This window comes from Panthera leo, chromosome C1, assembly GCF_018350215.1.
Source record: "Panthera leo isolate Ple1 chromosome C1, P.leo_Ple1_pat1.1, whole genome shotgun sequence".
NCBI lineage: Eukaryota > Metazoa > Chordata > Mammalia > Carnivora > Felidae > Panthera > Panthera leo.
This window is the reverse complement of record NC_056686.1, coordinates 47,442,723-47,464,834: the sequence shown is the minus strand read 5'-3', so window position 1 is coordinate 47,464,834 and position 22,112 is coordinate 47,442,723. Positions and strand designations below refer to the sequence as shown.

General features: G+C 45.7%; 1 long non-coding RNA gene across 1 annotated transcript; it reads left to right on the top strand.

Annotated features, from left to right (window-relative positions):
• Window positions 1-5,683: 5,683 nt before the first annotated feature.
• Window positions 5,684-22,027, top strand: LOC122227364. Its single transcript, XR_006205989.1, has 3 exons — window positions 5,684-5,863; window positions 15,811-15,958; window positions 22,011-22,027. It is a non-coding gene; the product is annotated as an uncharacterized LOC122227364 (long non-coding RNA).
• Window positions 22,028-22,112: the final 85 nt, after the last annotated feature.

Here is a 22,112-nt window from a genome sequence, read left to right as displayed (position 1 = left end):
TTTCGAAAAATAATACAAAACTATTGCCTGGCTCCCCAAACACTATATATGCAGCCAATGGACCATTGACTAAGTGGGGGGAAAATATTTCCAATATGTATACAAATAAACAGGACTAGTTTTCTTAAAATATAAAGGGTTCTTATAACTCAGTAGAAAAACTGGCAAAGAACATAAACAGCTATTCAAAAAAGGCGAGGGTGTGATGAGCAAGAGAATGGATCCTGGCTACAGTAGCTTTTAGAAAGGGGAAACTGTTTGTTTTTTTTTTTTTACCATGGTCCACACTGGTCATTAGAGTCTTTATGTAACTATAGAGGTAGACATTCCAATCAAACTAGAACAGGAACAATTTCATGAGTCACACCTGACCACTGAGAGGTTCATCAGTAGCTTAGTGAGAGAGGGATCAGAAATTAATACCAGTATCCTATTGTGCACAATTCACAGTTGTTGTTGTGCATGTAATTTTTTTTTTTTTTTTGCACATAATTAGGCTTAAGCTAACTGCAGAATAAAGCAAAGAAGAAAGGGAAGTGACATGGCATAAAGAATGAAAAGATGTAGCTAAAGGGGCTTCAATCCCAGCTCTTCCTCTGGCTGTGCGTGTCCTTGGACACCTCACTAAACCTTCCTTTCCTCATCTGTAAAATAGACTCAAGAAATCCTATTCACAGCGTTTCTCTGTGGGAAAAAGAAGATCGCCTATGTAAAGCACTTCGCACCCTTAGCGGGTGCTCAATAAATAGTAGCTATTATTACCTCCCAGAATTATTATTACCACCCATGCAAGGGCAGGAACAGGGCCGGGTGCTGTGCCTCCCCCCTCTTCAGCCCAGCACTGAGCCCATAGAGCAGAAGCCTGTGATTAGTGGGTAGGGGAGGGCAGCACGGCATTGTGGCTGCATGGATACAGCGTGACATTATCTGCACCAGCACTGACTCCCATGCAGGGAACCTCTCAGGACCTCTGATTCCTCCTGCAGGATGCATGCAGTAGGGATCAAGCTAAAGGAGAAGTTGTTTGGGGAAACACTCTCTGAGCTGTAAAGCTGTGAGCCTCAGCCCTGCCCTCCCTAGTTCACAGATCTCAGTACTTTAAACAAGCTTAGCCGGCAAAGTTTACCTCCAAGTCACCTCATTTACCCATCCAGCAGGGCTTAGAAGAGGTTGCCGGATGAGGAATCTGCTAACTTAGCCAGGACCAAGCAGCTCCCAGCCTAGTGCAGGACACCAAGATCCAGTTGACTGGAAAACTATGGGAAACCGTAGAATGCCCCCTTAAACTGCCATCATTGCCCAGACACATGCCACATAACCTACACCTTCACTGCCAGACAGACCGGGACCCGACATCCATAATAGCTGACATTTACGGAGGGCTGTCTGTGTTTGAGCCTAATGCTAAGTATTTCTTTGACCTGCATTATCTCAACGAATCCTCGCAGATCTATGAGGTAAGTACTCTCACATCTTACATACAGATGGGGAAATAGAGGTTTAGGGACGATTCAAGTACAGAAGTTAAGTAACTTATGGTTATAGGCCAGAGCCTTGCACCCAAGTCTGCCTGACTATGATCTTGGTCATTATGCCCCTTCTCTAAGAATAATTTCGCAGATGCCCCCAAGAAGTGAAGTGACCTACCCAAGATCACACAGCTAGTAGGTACCAAAACTGGGATTCAGATCTACAGCTCTCCAAGTCCGAAGTCAGGCACTCCCCATGATGCCATGCTGTGTTCCCCAGGCACATAAGCCTAGTTTCTAAGTGTCCCTTCCCCAAGTCTAGAGCCTCCTGTTGTCCCAGCCTATTGGTTGATAGCCTGGAAGCATGCCTGACTTTTCTGAGCTCCCTCCCCTGGTGGCTGGTTCTGGAGTCTGTTCCCGCCGGTGGGACAGATCTCCCCCAAAGAGGACAAATCCCAGCTTGGTTCCAGAGAATACAAACAGGAGTTTCCACTCCAGGCACGTCTACCTTTGAGAATGAGAAGCAAACTAACCCAGCCTCTCGGTTGCTGCCCTGGGTCTCTGGAGTCGACCTGCTCCGAAGCTGACTTGGAAGGGGTCAAGAGGTCAGTCCTCCATCCCGCCTTCTCCCACTCTTGTCCTACCGCTCAAGCGGGTATGTGAGGGACCCACCATGCCTTGTGCTCAAACCTGACCCATGACAACTGTGCACTGTTATTATTATTTTTTTTTACGACGTTTGTTCATTTCCAAATGTAAGAGCAACACGCTCATTGTGGTATCCCCCACTGCTCTGACAAGCCTGCCCTCCCCACACCAATGCCGCAGAAGCATTGCGGGGGGCCGGAATTGCAGGTGATGTGTAGGAACGGGCGGGAAGCACAAATTGAAATTCCCTCCAAGGTGTTCAAAGGCCGCCACAACTGGGGCAGTTTGCACATAAAGGCTCCCATTCAAACCGAGGGCTTCAGTCGAGGAAAAGCAGACTAAGAAATAGACTGTTTAAACACTTCAAACCATTTCCTCAGAAAGGCTTTCCGCCTCTCGTCGGAGGAGCGAATCATCTTCCTGTGTGAAGTGTTCAAACTCGCTTCCGGTGAGTAATGAGGGGGGCATTCAGGCCTGGAGGCAGCCAGCGTGCACGTGGCGGAGCGCACAGCACTACACAGCTTCCTCTTCGGAAAACAGAGGTGCTGCCTCTCAGGCCCCATCGCCCCTGGCTTTTCTCCAGGCCGCCAAACAGCCGGAGGCTCGGAGGGGCATCTGCTGGCGGCATCCGCTGGCTCTCTCTCTCCAGCGTATCCGTGATGTCTGTGACTCACAGCAGGCTCACACCGGAAGCCACTTCCCCGTGCCGGCTCTGTTGGCTGAGATCCTTGCCAGCCCCGAGAAAGGTCCGTGGCGCTGGAAGGCAGCAATCGTGCACCTGGAAAGCAGTAAGGACCCAGCCTTCCCTCGGGCTGCGGCAGCGCGAAGAGCAGAATCACTAGCCAGCACAAAGTGCCCGCTCTGGTCAACGGGCTTGTTGTCTATTTGGTGGGCTGGAAAGCACATGCCATGGCTATGGCGGAGACTGAGAACACAAGCCATGCTACGTGTTAGCTAGGCCAAAGTGGCGCTTCAAAAGGGGAAAGGAAGCAAGGAAAGGAACCCATTGCTCCGAAAGCAGATCAGGCAGGACAATGAGAGACTCGGTGTGTCAGAAACTCCCATCCCACCTCCAGTTGGGGTTAATCATGATGCCTTCCAGGGAACCCCATAGAAATAGCCAGCAAGGGGGACATGGGAGGTGTTGCCCTTTACTTTACACAGACTGAACTTCAGAGGGGTTAAGTTGCCACAGATCATGGCAGTAGTCAGTGGTCCAGCGGCATTTTAACCCACATCTGTCAGACTTCCACACTCTTAGCTACTTAACGATTCACTTCCTTGGGGCACCTGGGTGGCTTAGCTGGTTAAGCGTCCGACTTCGGCTCAGGTCATGATCTCACAGTTCGTGAGTTCGAGCCCTGCTTCGAGCTCTGTGCTGACAGCTCAGAGCCTGGAACCTGCTTCGGGTTCTGTGCCTCCCTCTCTCTCTGCCCCTCCCACACACGCATGCTCTCTCTCGCTCTCTCTCAAAATAATAAACATTAATTTTTTTTATTTTTTAAATTCATTTCTTTCTGACAGATTTTTATTGAAAACCACATGGCTTAGAGCCAGAGACCCTTATGAGGTGTTGAATGGAGGAACAAAAGAGAAGGAGGGTAAGAGTCCTAGATGTGATGCTTTCTAACTATGTGACCTTGAGCAAGTCCCCGATAACCTCCATCCCCATAATGTTCAACTCTGTGATTGTTCTAAGAAGTTGTTCAGGGGAGGCTCTTTGGTGCCCATTTCCCTTATTGACCCTAAGAAATATAGTTTCCTCATTCATTCATTTGTTATTTATACCTTCACTCTGTAAACATGTATTGACTACTCAGTAACAAGCATGGGGGCAGAGGGATAAGTAAGACCCAGTCCCTGCCATCAAAGTAGTCATGATCTGGTGGAGAAGAAAGGCCTCCAAAGGTAGTCACACTGTAGTGAGATTGATGGGCGTCACAGGGAGAAAAAGGTACAGCGGTAGGAACACAGAAACAAGAACAACTAATTCTGCCCAGACGGCTGGGGAAAATTATAGGGAAGGTGACAGCTGAGCCAGACTCCGAAGAAGGGTTGACTAAAATGAGTGTGCTTCATGCCCTCTCTTGTCTAGGCACAGTCTTTACCTTAACCTCAAGAAATGCTGATGCCGCCATCTTGAATAAATGGGCAAATGGGTGGAAGGCTGATGAGGGGGCTAACAACATAGGCTTGGGATCCAGGCAGTCCTGGGCTTTAACTGGAGCTCTGCCACATACTAGCTATGCTGTAAGTCCAAGTCTCTATCATGGCAACTTTTTGAACCGCTCCTTTTTGGCAGCTTTCTTTGACATACCTTTCTGAACCTGCCTTTTCTCAGTTAAAGGCCCTTCTGTAGATATATGAAATGCCTACCACTGCCAGGTAGTTGCTAGGTACTGGCGGGAGATGCAGAGGTGAGAGGGACACAATCCTTGCTCCCCAGAAGCACAAACATTTTGGGAGGTATGGACACTGATGACCATCTGTTGGGCATAGGGGAACACACACCATGATGGTACCCTCCTGCAGGACTATGGCAGCCCAGGGATGTTTAACGCTCAAGCCTCCATCCTTAAACCATGGCTTCTTTCTGAAGTTACATTTAGGGTCCCCCAGGCCTACACGGCACTATTGGGTGATTGATTATAAAAGTTAGAGCTGAAGTGGAATTTCAAGATCATTTTACAGGTGGGAAAACTGAGGCCCAGAGAAGTGAAAGGCCTGGGTCAGAAGGGACAGAAACTGGTTCTGGACCCAGACCTCTGGACTTCTGTGTCTTGCTAATTTTCGGCAGTGATGAGATACCCAAATCATCCCCCTCGTTTTATCCTGCCACCTGCAGTCACTCTGTAGTCTCATTCAGCTAGGTATAATACTACAGGACAGGGACTCAGTAAATATAAAATTTCTCAGTGAAACATTTGAAATTAGAGAAATCATTTTTTTTTTTTTTTGCACTGCTTTCCATAAATTTCTCTGGTTAAGGACCTTTATTTATCTCACCAAAGTACCAAGTCTCAGCTTAAAATCTGCTACAGATGAATCTCTTTTGTGAAACATGGTGGTTGGAAAACGTCCTGGTATGGGACTTAGGAGGCCCAGATTCTAAGATCAGCTTTGCCAATTGGTTGCCTTGGGGCCTCAGACGGATCACTGCCCTCTCAGGACCTCCAGCGTCCCCTCAGCTGTAAAGACGGCTGACCCCACTAGAAATTCCACGAGATCTGAGACTGTCTCCTGTGGTCTCTCTGGGGCCTGCAGCTACATATGGTACACAGTAGGAACTCAACACATGCTTCTTTTACAAGCTAAATATCTTCAAAGTCACCAGCAGTCAGTGACTAGGAGTCCATACAATCATTTCCAAAATCTGAAGTTCGTCTCTGTTCATTTTTTCCCCTCTCTCTCATTAGGAGGCCTGATTACCTCCCCACCTCCCCGTCTCTTAGCAACAACATGGAAGGGTTGACTGTTCTGAAGCACTTCTCAAGTTGCGTGACCTGGCAGCTGTGAATTATTCTGTGTACTCTAATATTATCGTTTCGGCACTGCTCCCCCTCTGCTGTCACTCCCCGGGCCTCCTGCTCAAAACCGCCCGCTCAGCGCCTCGCCTCACTTGTTGCTGAAAACACACCCTGATTCCGCCTACCTTCGCCAAGCTTATGTGTGCAATTGTTCAGGACACTAGAAAACTGGACCGAGCGGCGTATTTTAACAGGAGCACAAGAGCACAGTGAGCTAAGGTAAATACTTTGCAGTTCTCACAAATCCCAAATCTGAAGCCCGTAAACATTTCTAGGGTCTTCCGTTTGTCACTTTATTGTGCAACGGATTGGGAAAAAAAAAATCAGCAAATAATAATCACTGCCATTTATTGAACACCTGCTATGTGTCAAGTAACTTCACACGCTCTACCCTGCTTTACCTTCCCGACAATCCGGGGAGCACCCACTTTTACGGATGAGGGAACTGAGGCTCAGAAAGGTCCGTGAACTTCTCAGGGCCACACAGCTCATAAATGCTGCTGCCGACGCTGGATCTGGGTCTGCTATCTGATTATAACTTGTTTTCTGTTGCTCTCTTATAGAGAGCTGACTAAAGGTTGGGCCTGCTGAGGAGATGCCTGGCAATTATGAGGCCAAAGAAAGTTCAATTTGGAACGCTCCTTCCAGCCCGTTCAATCTAGCCCTGACATTTTATAGATAATAAACTGAAGCCCAGAGAGTTTAAGAGGGTCACCCAAGTTCACCCGTCTTAGAAGTAGCATAAGCCAGCCTTATCTCTACCAAATTCTATGCTTTTCCTCTGTGAGCGGCGGCATAACACCTGTGTAAGAGGCTGTGTCTCTGACGACTAAATGAGATAATATCCTCAAAATGCTCAGCCAGGCCGGGCCCTGCAAATGGTAGCTGCTGCCGCTCACTCTGATCCTCTGTGAACCTCAGTCTCCCTGTCTGTAAATAGGGCTGGCAAGGGCCCTGAACTCCTATCTTTGCTAAGAAATTCCACTGAGCTTTGGCATGTGGGAGAGCCTTGTGTCTGCTTCACAAACACCAGCCGGACGATTCCGCATGTTCTTGTATGATTTCCCTGGGCGGGGGGCGGGGTGGGGGGCACATTAGAATAAGGTCGGTGGCGCCTGCCCCTGGCCTCTTATGATTATGGATGATTACGAAACAGCAGAAAGAAAACACATAGGAAAAATATTAGAACTTGCTTCCACTTACATGTTTTTACTTTCTCAGCCTCCTTCTCTTCTCGGCACTGCTTAGACTTCACTGAGCCATGGGCAAGGAAGGCTGTCAGCTGGAAGGTGACAGAGAAACTAGTCCTGGGTGGGCCAGGCTTGATTAGAAGTCAGGCCCACCAGGTAGAGGGCACATAACGTGTGAGAGGCAGCTGAACCGTACGTGTCATGAGCCTGGATTGCCGTGGGCTCCCCCAACATGCATGAGCCTGGATTGCACGCGAGGTGGTGAGGGCCAGCAGGGGCCAGGGCAATTCCATTCTTGGTTGACCAGAGCTTCTATCACATCCTCTTCCCTCTCTACCCTCTCTCTAGGTCCCCTTTTCAGGATGGAAACAACTCCCTTGTGTCTTTGACCTTGCTTCCTCTAGACTCCAGCTTGTCACCCTGCTTGTTAAAGGCTGCACCAACGGGAGGAGTGAGTGGGGGTTGAGGAAGTAGAGACAGGTTGTGCAGACAAATACTGCAAGGAGTTTGCCTAGGGGAAGATGGAAAGAGAAGAAAAGCACTGGGGGAAGAGCTGGGATTTAAGCTGTGTGTGTGTGTGTGTGTGTGTGTGTGTAGTCAAGCTTGCTCTAAGGAAGTGATTGAAGCCCATTTAAATGCTTCTGGGGAGAAGCCAGTGGAAAGAAAAGGCTAAAAGGAGAGGGGCCGGTGGCACCTGGGTGGCTCAGTTGGTTAAGCAACCAACTCTTGCTTTTGGCTCAGGTCATGATCTCAAGGTTCATGAGTTCGAGCCGCACTGCCAGCTGTGGAGCCTGCTTGAGATTCCTTCTCTCTCCCTCTCTCTCTACCCCTGCCCCCTCACACTGTCTCTGTCTCTTTCAAAATAAATACATAAACTAAAAAAAAAAAAAAAAAAAAGGGAACAGGGGCCAGATCAATAGCAGAATAGCAGAAGGTCTCTGAGAAAGTGAGAGGGGAGGGGGCCCAGAGTTCAGGGACAGCAGTTAGCCTCACTCGGGAGGAGGGACCTCTCTGTCTTTTGTGGCAGGAAGGGAGGAGGGTGATGAGGAGCAAAGGTAAGAATGCCAGTGTGCCCAGACACTCGCAGACAGGCCGGCTCCCGAGTTCAGGGCTGTCTTTTTTCCCTCCTGGTGCAGCTGTGGCCTCGTGCCAGGTGCTGCCCCCCCGTGCTCCACACACCTGAACTGCCATCCTCACCACAACCTGCAAGGCAGACACTTCCCAAACCCCCATTTTATAGATGAGCACACCAAATCTCAGAAAGCGTGTGAAATTGCCTAAGGCTGCACAACCAGTATTATTAATAAAAAGAAATAGTGCTGACACCAATACAGTCCTAAGTCTGTGTCAGTCTTTATTCTAAGTACTTTCTATTCATTAACCTATTGAACCCCATGAGGTAGGTGCTGTTACTCTCCTGACCTCACAGATGAAGAAACTGGATAATTAGATTATTTGCCCAAGGACAAACACCTTTGAAAAGCACTGGAGGGGCGCCTGGGTGGCTCAGTCGGTTAAGCGTCCGACTTCGGCTCAGGTCATGATCTCACGGTCCGTGAGTTCAAACCCCGCGTCGGGCTCTGTGCTGACGGCTCAGAGCCTGGAGCCTCTTCAGATTCTGTGTCTTTCTCTCTCTCTGACCCTCCCCTGTTCATGCTCTGTCTCTCTCTGTCTCAAAAATAAATAAACATTAAAAAATTTTTTTTTTTGGAAAGCACTGGAACCCAGGCTGTCTGCCTCCCTCCCAGGCGAGTATTCAGAACCATCATGTCAGGTTGCTTGTGGGAAACAGAGTAATGGAGATCCAACTCATTTGTCTGATTCCAAAGGCCATTCTTTGCTCATCATCTCAAGGGATGAGGCCACGGAATGGCAAATCAGCTTTTAGAGTTGAATAAGCTATACCAAGATCTAGGTAGGGCATCTAAGAACAAAAACAAGTATCCCCCCAAAGACTTCTTCCATTTTCTCTTTGGCTGAAACTGGGCGACAGGGCTCTCCTAAATTCCCTAACGGCTGGGGTGTTTCTATGGTGGAAGCAGGCAAGTGGGGAAGGTTAAACATGGTATAAACGTAACCACTCAACAGAGCCAGCCACATCCATGCAAGGCGGTAAGTGCTGTACTGACGCCTTCATGTGTTCAGTAAATCACTTAGGGACCACCAGTTCTGGTGGGCGCTGTGCCAGCACGGGCATCCCGGAGGGAAAGCCCGTGGGTCTTGCTCTTTAAGGAGCTCACAGACTGGTACTTGCAACAAACACGTAAGCAGACGAGTCCGTCGCCGTGGGTGACAGCGGGGTGCCTACAAAGGGTGATGGGAACAGAGTGGGGTGCTGTGTCCATCTAGGGGAGGAACTGAGGCACAAGCTTCACAGAGGAACCGTCACTTTTAAGGAAAGAACTTGGCCGGATGAACAAGCAAAGTGAGGGCATGTGACCCAGGCAGGCAGGACACATGTGCAAAGTCAGAGAAAGCATGGACAAACACGGCAGGTTCTGGGGACCTGTTAATAGTTCGGTATGGCTGCAGCAGAGATGGCAGCTTTGGGGGGCGGGAGACACAGCTGGAGAGGTAGGCAGGGGCCAGATCGTGTCGTGATGGGAGCTGCGCTCCGTGTGCATGAATTTAACCTCCAATCCTCACTACCACCCTGGGAGGATGCCCAGTTACTGCAGTTTCCCCAGTTCACAGTGCTCACAGGCACCGTTCACAGCTCGGGCGGCTTGACGCTGAGGTGCCTGGGAAGGTGCCTGGCGGTGCCACGGGCCGTGCCAGGTGCACGCTGCAAAACAAACGCTGATTGCTTTTTTTTTTTTGCTTTTTTGCTTTTATTCCCAGAAGCGACAAACTCCCCTTCCGGTTTCTTTCGGTTAGCAAAAACGAGTACTCATGTAAGGTCTTTCACGAAAGCAAAGTGGCACAACACGAACTTTGGGAAAGCAGGGGATACCCGTATTTCCAATTTACAGATAAGAAAATGGAGGTTCGGAAGAATTAACACGCCCTCTATCCGGAGCTGATAAGAAGCAGATCTGAGGTTTGAACCCAGGCTGGCCCAAGGCCAAAGTCTACACTCTTTCCACTCTGCCATAATGACTGCCTCAGCCGGGCCTCTAAAGCTATCGCTCCCTATTATGTAACCAAAAAAATAAAAAGCCTTTCTTTCTATGGTGGCAGTGGCGATGTCATTCCAGAAACTAAGATTTGTTCCCTTTATAAATGAGGGGTCAGTGCATTTTTTTCCCCTGCTCATTATAAAGGCCTGCTTCCTACCAGAATGAATAATGAGGTTGTAGCCGTCTGCATTCAGCCATAGGAAGACGCATAATTGTATTTCTTCCATGATGGAAGAACCAGCTGTGGCACTAATAAAAATGACTGCTTTTCAATTCTTTCAACAGAGTAAATAAAACTCCCTTGTGATTAACAGCAAATTGGTTTCCTACAGAGTTGTCAAATCCGAAGGGGTGCAGGGACGGGGGTGGGAGAGAAGATGGGGGTGAGAGCCTGGTTAGTGGTTCTACTCCAGCAGCGTGCTTTCTCAGAGGATGCGTTCCTAAGGTGCTCTGGGTAGGAGAGATATTTTTAACTCCTTTCAGGAAATTCCCAAGTCTGGCAAAATAACATTCCAGTATCCTGGCGTGGGGACAAAAGAGAAAAGGGGTCTCACTTATTAACAACTGCAGTCCCTGAGGCTTTCAAATTTGGGGCTCAAATTCTTTCCCAATTCATGTCCTCTACGAATATTTATTAAGTGCTTACTAGTGGTTTATTCATTAATGGACTATTTAGTGAGTTTCTACTCTATTCTGACACAGAGCTGTGCCTTGAGGAAGGAGCTCATAGTCTAACAGGGAGAGAGATAGAGAGAGAGAGAGAGAGAGAGAGAGAGAGAGAGACATGGTTTGTGCAATTTCTGTGATAAGATCTGTATACTGGAAATAAAAGTTGTGAATTTTTAGAGCTTTTTTGCTCTCTCAACAAATAGGATAGAAAAGCTGTTTTGCCCCCAGCTTTAAGCCAAAAGAGTTACAAACCAAGGTCAATAAAAGATCAATCACAAATGAAGATAATGTAGTTTGAAATGATAACAGAGGGAAATGTGATTCTGAAATTTGCAAAATACTGGTGGATCAGACAGGGTCCCCGTAGGAAACAGGTGGGATGCCCAAATTAGGATAATTCAAGGAGAGTTTACTTACAAAGGAATCCTTTGTGTACAAGCATGTGGGCAGGATGTAGGGGACTCACAGGGGCAATGCAGGGACCCAGAACTAGCAGCAGTGGTCCTGTGACCACCCCAGGTCCAAAAGAATAGGGGAGAGTATTTTTCCAGGCTAAAGAAACCTGGAAGAGAAGAGTTACATGGGGAAGATCACTTTGAAAGGTGTAGTGGTGGACAGCTAAAGTTCATAGCCAGGGTGACCATACAGGGAAAGTGTCAGAGAAATAAATGCCTAATCTCACTCCCCTCCGCCCCAAGACTTTTTCCATCTTGGGGGTCAGGGAAGGCTTCCTGTAGTGGAGATGGTGTCCTAGCTAGATCTTGACAGATGAATGGGAGTTAGGTGGTGAAGGGAGGGGGAAAGTCTTCAGGCAGAAAAAAATAGAGCATTAGAAAGAAGGTGGGAGGTGGACTGAAAACAGATCCTGGGGGACCTTTATGATATAGATAGAAGTTTGGCTTTTGTAGCCCGGGCATTGGGGAGCCACTGAATGATTTTTAGGCAAGTGACTAGCATGACTATAAGTGCACTGATGAAAATCCCATTGTGAAGCATAGGAGATGGGTCAGAGAGGGGTGTGGCTTGGGGAAGAAGAGATGAGCCGGCACAGTAAGTAGCAGATAAAGGGGGGAAGCCTGGACAGTAGTCGTGGAGATGGAGAGAAGAGACAGTTTTGAAATAGTTGAAAGAAGTCGAAATGATGGCTGATGGAACGGGGGAAGGGTGTGCAGGAGAGAGAGGCATCAAGGCTGATTCTCAGCATTCCCACTAGGGTGTCAGTGGACCGCACCATCTGCTGGGACTTAGAAGGGAAAGAGGCAAAATGGGCTTGGGGGATGAAACAAGAAGGGTCTGCTCTGAGGCATACTGAGTTCGACGTGCATGCAAGACATCTAGGTGGAGATGCCCGCTGCGACCCGGGTACGACTCTCAAGCTCAGGAGGGGGAGACACAGCCGGCCGGAGAGAGGGGCACAGGACACCTGAGCACGCCCGAGCTTAGGCCATGCTAGCGCACAGGAAGAGCGTGGACAGAGGGAGAGGGCTTCCCGGCTGGGGGACCTGCACGCCCTCATCTGCAGGCCGGAGATGTGGGGGCCTCCTTCCCTGGGGTGTTGTGAGTGTTAAGAGAAGAGATCTATGTGAAAGTGCCTGGTACATAGCAGATACTAAAAATACTTGCAGAAGCAGAGAAAAGGCACAAATGCTAAGAAAGTTGACTTTACACTGCATTCAGAAAAGAAAACAGCAGCTGCTTTCCACTTAATGAACACCGCAGTATTATCTCTGCGGCTGTTTCCTTACACATCTGTTTCTTGCTACTTGGGCTGAAAGGAGATGGGAACTACAGCCCACAGTTGTTTGTGCTTCCCATTCCCCTATGTACTCGTAAGACAGTTAGGGCATAATAGGTATCCACTAAATATATAAATATGACTGATTGATTGTCTGGGGGAGGGAAAAAATGAGAAGGACTCGTAGCTGGAGATAGTCCCAATTACCCTAGCACTTCTCTAAAACTGACAAACTGCTCACTCTCTGGGTCCCGTCCCTCCCCCACCCCCCATGGGAGAGACGTGATTAATGTCCTTTCTCTCTTGGAGACTGGTGGTCCAAAGATTAATGAAGTCAGAATCCCTTGGAGATACTTGAGTAAGAAATGGGCCGTATTGTTGTCTCATTTTAATTAATTTGAAAATTATCCTATATTGTTCAAATGGCAACTGACTCATCAAAAGTGGGTGTTTGGAAGTGATAAATGGAAAGTCTGAGGATTTTCTCATTAATTAATTTGGCTGTGAAAATAAGCACTGGCCCACATTCCCAGTGAAATAAAAACAGACCAAAAGGTAACCAAGAAGCCAGGCTAATGTAGAATGGCATAAATTCTGCCCTCAGGCATAGACTCACACTTTGGGCAGCCAAGTAATAATTTTATATAGGTAATATGTAATATGTGATTTTCTGTATTTTCCCAATTTTCTACAATGGGCACATGTTACCTCACAATAAAAACTTAATTTTAAAAAAATTAAAAGAGGTGCCTGGGTCAGTTAAGCATCCAACTCTTGATTTCGGCTCAGGTCATGATCTCACTGTTCATGAGTTCAAGCCCCACATTGGGCTCTGTGTTGGCAGCGTGGAACCTGCTTGGGATTCTTTCTCTCTCTCCCTCTGTCTCTGCACCACCCCCCCATCTTGTGCTCTCTTTCTCTCTCTCAAAATAAATAAACATAAAAAAGATTAAAAAAATTAAAAGAATACATATTTATCATACATATATATTATATGCAATAAATATAGCATATAAAAAATATAATAATATAGAGTAAATACTATTTTTATTTTTATCTATATTTTGAGACTTTTTAACTAATATTCCATAAGATTATTTGTCCCCTTATTTCATTACCATGTAAAGCAGGAGTCTTTACTTGTAAGCAACAGAAACTGCATCTGGTTAACACATACCAGAGAGGAGTTTTTTTGGCAAATACAAGGGAATTCAAAATTTCAAAAGCAAAGTGGGGAAACAGGGTTAGAAAGACAGGAAGAGGAAGTAAGCTGCTCCAGGGGTTTTGCAGGAACTACACAGCGGCTTGTCCAAGAGCCCCTGTGGCAACCAGGGGCTCATACCACTCACATGCTCAATCAGGAAGGGAAGTTCTGGTCAACCCAATAAGGGCCATGTTTCCGCTATGGCTAGAGAGGAGTAGGGCGCCTTGCCAACTGTCCAATAGCCAGACTGTATCCAAAGGACTTTCACCATTCACTCAACTGAATTTTATTTTTTTAATGTTTATTTATTTATTTTGGGGAAGGAGAGGCAGAGAGGGAGACGGAGAATCCCAAGCGGGCTCCATGCTTGGTGGGGAGACCAATGCAGAGCTCTATCCCGTAACCCGTGAGATCATGCTCTGAGCCGAAATCAAGGGTCCCATGCTCAACCAACTGAGCCACCTATGTGCCCCTTCACCCAAGTGAATTTTAATCCTAGTCCCATAGGAGATAGTATGGATGTTGAACAAACAAAAATAGATGCCCACCACATGAAGTAATTGTTTCCCCCTCACCCAATGTTTTTCTAGGTGTAATTTACATATGAGCATTAATATTGCAAATCAACCTCTGATCCATTGCTGAACAGCTCTGAGTGTTTGAAAATTATTCCCTGAGTATTGATTCCACTTCTGTTTCCTTATATCAAAAGAGGGGTCCGGATGGTGGTGGGACTGGAAACAACTGGAACTGTTAGAGGATCAGTTGAGAAAGCTGGGGGAGGGGGCAGCTTGGAGGTCAGAAGGAGACTCAGGTGAATGAGCTGTCATCACCATGTTTCCAAAGGGCTATTTACCATGTAGCAAAAGAATGAGAATTTTAAAACAATGGATAGAAGTTCAAGGGAGGCAAATGTTGTCTCAACAAATGGTAGAACTTTTTAAGAATTAAAACTGCCCTGCTCTGGAAAGTAGGAAGCCCCCATTTCAAGGGGTGATCAACTAGGAATTCTAACATGGAATGGGGTTGGGTTATTTGATCTCTAAGGGATTCTTTGAACCCTGATAGTCTATGGTCCTATGATCCTTTGTTATTTGCAAACCGAGTAAGTGTCCTGCTGAAGGGCTCCTTGCCTTTCACAGCTATTCAGTCATATCCATGCCTCAGGCTCAGCTTCTCCGTTTCACCTGGTTTGCTTGCAAACCTGTGTTTGTGGAAGAATTCCCCAGGCACCACTCTCTGCTGGAGAATGTTGGAATTTCTTCAACCAGCTTGGCAGGCAGAGAAGAGAGGAAGGGCACCAGCAACAGATCAGGAGTAAGAATTCTTAGGTTTAAACCTCAGCTTTGCCACTTACATACTGTGGATTCTTAGGCAAGTCAATGGGCTTTGTGGTTCTCATTTTATTCATATGTAAGGAGTGGATGGAGGGAACAGTAATAATAGTAATAACCTTCTTTACAGAGTTTTTTTTTAACGTAACACCTGGATTTTGTAGAGTCTTAATGGTGCGCTAGATTATTTACATGCATTATTTTGTTTACCTAATTCATTTATTTAATCCTTCCAATGATCCCATGCTGTATAGATTCCATAATTCCCATTTCACTGATAAGAAAACTGAGGTTTAGGGGGTTTAAGCCATTTTCCTAAAAGATGGAGCTAAAATTAAAATCAATTGATCTAACTCCATAGGCTGAGTACTTTATCATGCCAGACCACAGTTGTAAGAATTACATGAGCAAGCACATATCATACTGAATGTAATAGACGATCTGGAACATGATAGGGACTCAGTAAATACTAGTTTTCAACTCACCATCCTTGTAACTTAGTCTTCTAAAAACTCCAGCTAAAATTCATCTTTTTCTTAAAAATTTTTAATGTTTATTTCTTTTTGAGGGGGGTGGGGGAGGGGCAGAGAGAGAGGGAGACACCGAATCCAAAGCAGGCTCCAGGCTCTGAGCTGTCAGCACAGAGCCTGATGTGAGGATCAAACTCATGAACCATAAGATCATGACCTGAGCCAAAGTTGGACGCTTAATCGACTGAGCCACCCAGGTGCCCCTCGAGCTAAAATTCATCTTTAAATGTTGTGCCCCTGTGCTGCCTTAGCACTCTGGCTGGTCACAAGATGATGGCAGCAGCTTCAAGTGTCAAATCAAGATAACAGAAGGTGCCTTTCTTGTTCTTTTTCAAGAGCAAGAAAAACACTTCCTAGAAGCCTCTTGTCACATCTTATCTAACAGGTGTGGGTCCACAGTCTCATCCTGAAACCAATCATTGTTAAAGGAGGATGATTGAATAACCCTTAGGCCAACCAGGCCTACCCCTGGAGCTGGTCGGCTTACAAAATCAGCCTTCTTCTTGGAGAGGAAAAGGAGGTCATGGATGCCGGTAAGCTACCAAATGTCTCCTCTACACTCTTGTTATTCTGATGAGGAAAAGAAGGCTCGGAGGGGTGTAATTAATCTACCCAGAGTCCAAGGACAGGGGCAGGACTGGAGGTAGGGAAGTGCATACCGAGGGTGGTTCTTAGGTAAGGAAGAGGGTTGGAGCTGTGGCAAGGTATGGAGAGGATCTAGGACTGGGGTCCTCACCTGTGCTGCACATTGCAGTGACATGAGCCACTTTACATAGCACTGATGACTGGATCCGACCTCTAGGAATTCTGACTCACTTGGTCTGGGAGGCAGCCTGGGCCTCAAAAGCACCCTGAGAAATTTTAATGTGCAGCCAAGATGAGAACCACTGGTTTAGGAAGAAAGCTAATGGAATGTGGAGGGCTTGAGGTCAAAGGCATAGAGTCTGCACGGAGTAACAGAGATCCTGTCTCCCCTGTTCCTCCTCAATAACTGTTGCCATTTACTGAGGACTCCCCACATTCCAGGCAGGGCTATGCCCTTAACACTTCTGCCTAGTAGGCAGTCAATAATTGAAGGGATCACAGATGCTCTACTCACAGAATGAATAATTTTCATGCAAACTACACAAGGTAATAGTGCTTCCATTTTAAGATGAGGAAACAAAGACCAGACATTTTGAGGAGCTAAGTCTTTTTGATTCTGTGCTCTCCAAGTCCTGTCCCCTCCACTCCTGGTTTCTTCAGGAGTCTGAGAAGCAAAACTGAGTGTCCCCTCTCTCTTTTTGCCCTCCAAAGCCTCACCTTGCATCTTACACTGTCTGGAACCTTCTTGTGGTCCCACCTACCTACTGGGGAGCACCAGCCTTCTGAGAGAGTAGGAAAGGGTTGAAGCTTGCATGGGCAAGCGTCAAGACCAATCTTCATTTTTGAGAAGCCCTATTGGGAGGCCTGGTATCTAGCCTGGTCTTGGCACCTCCTTGTGGTATGACCTTGAGCAAGGGCCTTCGTGTTTCTGGGCTTTGTTTTTCCCATTGGTAGCATGAAGAAGTTGGACCAGAATCTGAAGGTTGCAAACTCAAGTACTTTTCGGTCTAGGTAGATGATGTACACCCACGGGACAGGCTGGTAGGGACTATAGGGAAGGAGCAAAAATATGCCCTGTCCAAAAGGGTGGAATTTGTTGCATTCCAGCCAATTGTCACTGTGATGGCCTGTGGGCTCAGGGTTATGAGAGCTTCTGATTCATTTTCAAAGAAATGCTAAGAAGTCTTTAGTTTATATTCAATCTCCTGCTTAAACTAATGTTAGTCTGATAATAATACTAATAATGATGATAATATAATGTAGGGGAAAAAACATGAATGTGGACTGAATTTAGCCCACGTGCTATTTCTTTGTGATCTGTGAGCTAAATGGTCTCTAAGGATTAATCACATTCTGTGATTTCTAAATGAGGGAAACTGACCCAATATGAAACACAAACATTGGCACTCATGCACTAACTAAAAATTCTCTTTGGGAAGTAGATTCAAATGGCATCTTTCCTATTTTTCATTCCTAGTACTTTGCTGTGCATTTATTTCTGGGGTCTCAGGGAAATTGTATCCCTCTGCAAAATCCGATGATCTTGTTTGAAAGAAGACCACTGGCTTTATAGAGAAACAGTGCCCTCTGCTGGAAGAGTAATGCAGAAAGATGCCTTTGGGTCTGAGATCATTTAACACTTGGGAAGAGTGGATTTGTTTGTTTTCACTTGAAATAGATGTAATGAAGAATAATAAATAAAATATAAATGCATATTTATGGATGGCTTGATGTATGTTAGGCATAAATTTGACTTTCATGTATCCATTTGGGAGTAATTACTCTTAATCTACAAAAAGGCCAGGATTCGAGAAAGGAAGAAAACATTTGTTACATCAACTGACAGCAATCTGGAATGCTCAGGCAAGGAAAGGAAATTGGAGTCTAGGTCTCAAGACTGTGTGCTGGAAAATCAGAGCCCTATAATAATGTGTTGCAAATCTGTAGGTTTTAATAGTTACTTTCACTGCATCCTTTTAATAAATCCTTCCAATAACACGCAAAGGCAGGTATTATTATTTTCATTTGACAGATAAGGCAAATGAAGCACAGACTCTGAGGGACGAGCTCGAGGTTTCTTGGCAATTAAATGGTAGAGACAAGGTTAAGCAAGTTGCTTACCCTTCCTAAGCCTCAATCCCCCTACTGCATGAATTGCAAATATGTGTGTGAGGCACTTAACACAAGGCTTAGCCTAGAGTGAGCCTGGTACCCAACATTAGTTAGAATCACTCTAATGGTTAGAGTCCAGGTCTTTTACACTACATTGCAGAGTATCTTGAATGTTCAAAGTAGGGACACAGTGCTGCTGGGATTTACAACCATGGCCTTAAACCATGGGCTTAAATCTGGGCTATGATTTAGCCCAGATTTTTTAAAAAATAAGTGGCTTTGTCAACAGCTATTAAGATCTTGAGCTGCATTATAAAGATAGGTTATTCCAAATGAGGAAAGTTACAGTTCCTGTGACTTATGCACCACTCAAACCATCCTAGAACTACTGTGTGGATTGCTGATTCTACATTTGAATAGAGCATTGCCATGTTGGATGGTATCCAAAAGAAAGTGGAGTCGGGTCCAGGAACCACCTCACAGGAGTCCTGTTGAAGGAACTGGGGATATTTGGCCTGGAGAAGACAAGATTCCCGGACCATATTCATTCATTCACTCATTCACTTGTTCATTCATTCTATGTTTACTGAGTGCTTGCTCTGTGTTACATGCTGTGTGCAGACACAGCCAGCAGCCAAACAGACATAATTTCTGGTCTCATGAACCCAAATCTACAGAGGATTTGCATGGAGTAATAGAGGGTATCATATGAAGAATAAGCCTTATTTTGGGTGAACCAGGACTATGGCCAGAAGAAGAATACATTTTGGCCGAACTCTTTAATTGGCTGCAGGCAAGGGAGCAGGGATGGCTGGCTCAAATGTGTGACCTCATTACTGCTAGGTGTATTTTAAGTCTAGAAGACTATTGGGGAGGTTTTAGAGGAGATTCAAGATGGGGCCAGTTTCGGGCAGGGTCTAGTGGCTTTAGTTCCCTACAACCCCAGGCACCACAGATATAGCAACATTGCCCAGGCTGCTCTGGGAAGGCCCTCAGGAGCTGCCACTTACCTTGTGGGGGAGAAAAACAAGGACCCAAAGTTTCTTGGTCTTTGGCTTCCTGTCTTGAGCCTCCATGTTCTTAATGCTTCAGTGATACCGTGGACCTTTCTCTCCCCATCACAGAGAATTCTTCTGAACGGTGTCCCTTGGCAGAAAATAAGGGGATAGGCAGCAAAATTCTTTAGTAGAGGATGCAGATTTTTCAAAAGCCCATTATGTATATATACATACATATATATATATATATATATATATATATATATATATATATATATATATAAAATTCATTTCCATTGTAGCTAATTCTGAAGCAAAATATAAGTAACAAGAGTAAGTGGGAAAAAGTCACCCAAAGATAACCATGGATAAGAGTATTTCCTTCCGTTTTTTTTCCCTTCTGTTTAGGATTTTATTTTATTTTTTTAAGTACATATGATCCCACTAAATCTTGCCTTTTCTCTTAGGATTATTCAAAACAAATCTGTCGTTAAAATTATTATAAGCTTCATTACAATCATATACTGACTTCTATAATTATATACTTCTATAATATTATTATTTCATAATATTATGTCAAGTAAATACACCATAGTTTACTTATTCATTCTCCCATCATTGGCCATTTCCAGTCTTTGATACTATTTGGTGCAATATAGAAGTCCATATGTGATACTACTGTGGGGGAATAAATGAGGAAATGGTGTGCTCTGTGGGGAGGAAGGAGGGTGGCATTGGGTGGGGAATAGGGACGCTGATAAAAAGGGGGAACAGAGGAAGTGACATAAACATAAGGACCCACAGATGTTCCCTGGGTAGACAAGTGAGGAAAACACATTTGCAGCCAGGCCATGCCATGACTGAGTCTGCAGGGGTCAGCCCCAGAGTCTCACTACCCGAGACCAGCTGGGTGACCGTAGATAAGTAACTTCTCTGAGCCTCATTTTTCCTACCTGTACATCACAGCATGGCTGAAGGAATTACTTTAAATTGGTAGATCTGAGGACTAAATTGAGATAACATGTGCAAAGTGCTTCATGCCATGCCTGATTCTCAGCATGTGCCCAACAGAGGCCAGCTGTGCCAGATTGTCTCTTGGCAACTCAGGACCATTTTTGCCCTTCTAAGTTCTCCTTATAACATGGGGGTTGGAAGCTTAGCAACTCTGTCTTATAAAATTCCTACTCTCAGATTGTGTTAGTTTGCTCCGGCTGCCATAACAGAGTACCACAGGCTGGGTGGCTTAAACAGCAGAAATGTATTTTCTCACAGTCCTGGAAGCTGGAAGTCTGAAATCAAGGTAGCAGCAGAGTTGGCATCTTCTGAGGCCTCTCTCCTCGGCTCGTGGGATGGCCACCTTCTCGCTGGGTCTTCACATGGTCTTCCCTTTGTGTGTCTGTGTCCTGATCTCTTCTTATAAAAGGACAATCATACTGGATTGTTATACCCATGAGATCTTATTTTACATTCACTACCTCTTTAAAGGCCCTATTTCCAAATATACACACATTCTGAGATACTGGGTATTAATACCTCTGCATAGGAATGGGAGGGGTTGTCACAGTTTAGTCCATAAAACAGAGTCTGGATTAGAGGCATACTTGCAAAATTTAAAAGGCAGAAGAGAAGCAAAAGCCATTGTCTAGCCAGGAATCCTCTTGAAAATCACCCACTTTGCTGCAATTCCTATACATCCTGCTTCCCTGAACACTGGCAGTGGTTTTCCTAACCTTTTTCCCTGGAATCTTCTAACGGCTTTGCAGGCATCTAACTTCCTATGTAAAATTAATTCCTGTTTGAGATATCTACAGTGATTTCGTAATCTGACTGCATCCTGAAGGCTACCATAGCTGTTGTTTTAAATGGTGAGGGATGGTTGGTGAGTAGAGTTTCAAGGGACCCATTAAACAGAACAGGGTAGCAAGACACAAATGAATAGATCCTGGAGAAATCAAGGATAGGATACTTGGAATTTATCCTAGGGTCTAGGACATTATAGACTTTTCCTACTAAAACATCCTTAATGGCAGAAAAGGATAAACTTGGACTCCCATGGGTTCTGACAGCAGCTCCTACAAGCAAAATTCTTTGAATGTTTTAAACTCACCCAAAGTTTTTATCTTGATCTATATTAATCTATAGTGTTTTCATGCAAAATACTATTTGTAATTATTGGCCATCAAGTAAAATGAACACTCTAGAGTAATGCTGTTTATCCTATGGTTTTGAGCACTGTCTGGACCCAGTCACAAACCACAATTCGAGAAGCAGAGCTCGAGGCAATATGGAAACACTGAATGGTTTTGAGGAACAAAGTAAAATAAGGCAATTGCTTTTCTGAATGATCTCTGTGCTGCTGTGTGGAGGATGGAAGGAGACAAGCATGTAGGCAGGGCAATCTGTTAGAAGGCTATTGGAATACGGAGTCCCTGGGTGGCTCAGTCGATTAAGTGCCCAACTCTTTTTTTTTTTTTTAATGTTTATTTTTGAGAGAGAGAGAGAGACAGATTGTGAGTGGGGGATGGTCAAAGACAGAGGGAGACACAGAATCTGAAGTGGGCTCCAGTCTCTGAGTTGTCAGCACAGAACCCGATGCGGGGCTTGAACTCAGAAACAGTGAGATCAGACCTGAGCCGAAGTCAGATGCTCAACCAACTGAGCCACCCAGGTGCCTCAGGCGCCCAACTCTTGATTTCGGCTCAGGTCATGATCTCACAGTTCATGTGATCAAGCCTTGTGTTGGGCTTCATGCTGAGAACACAGAGCCTGCTGGGGATTCTTTCTCTCGCTCTCTCTCTCTCTCTCTCTCTCTTTCTCTGCCCCTCCCACTCATCTCTCTGTCTCTCTTTCAAAATAAATAAATAAACAGAAGAAGAAGAAGAAGAAGAAGAAGAAGAAGAAGAAGAGGAGGAGGAGGAGGAGGAGGAGGAGGAGGAGGAGGAGGAGGAGAAGGAGGAGGAGGAGGAGGAAGAAGAAGAAGGCGGCTATTGAA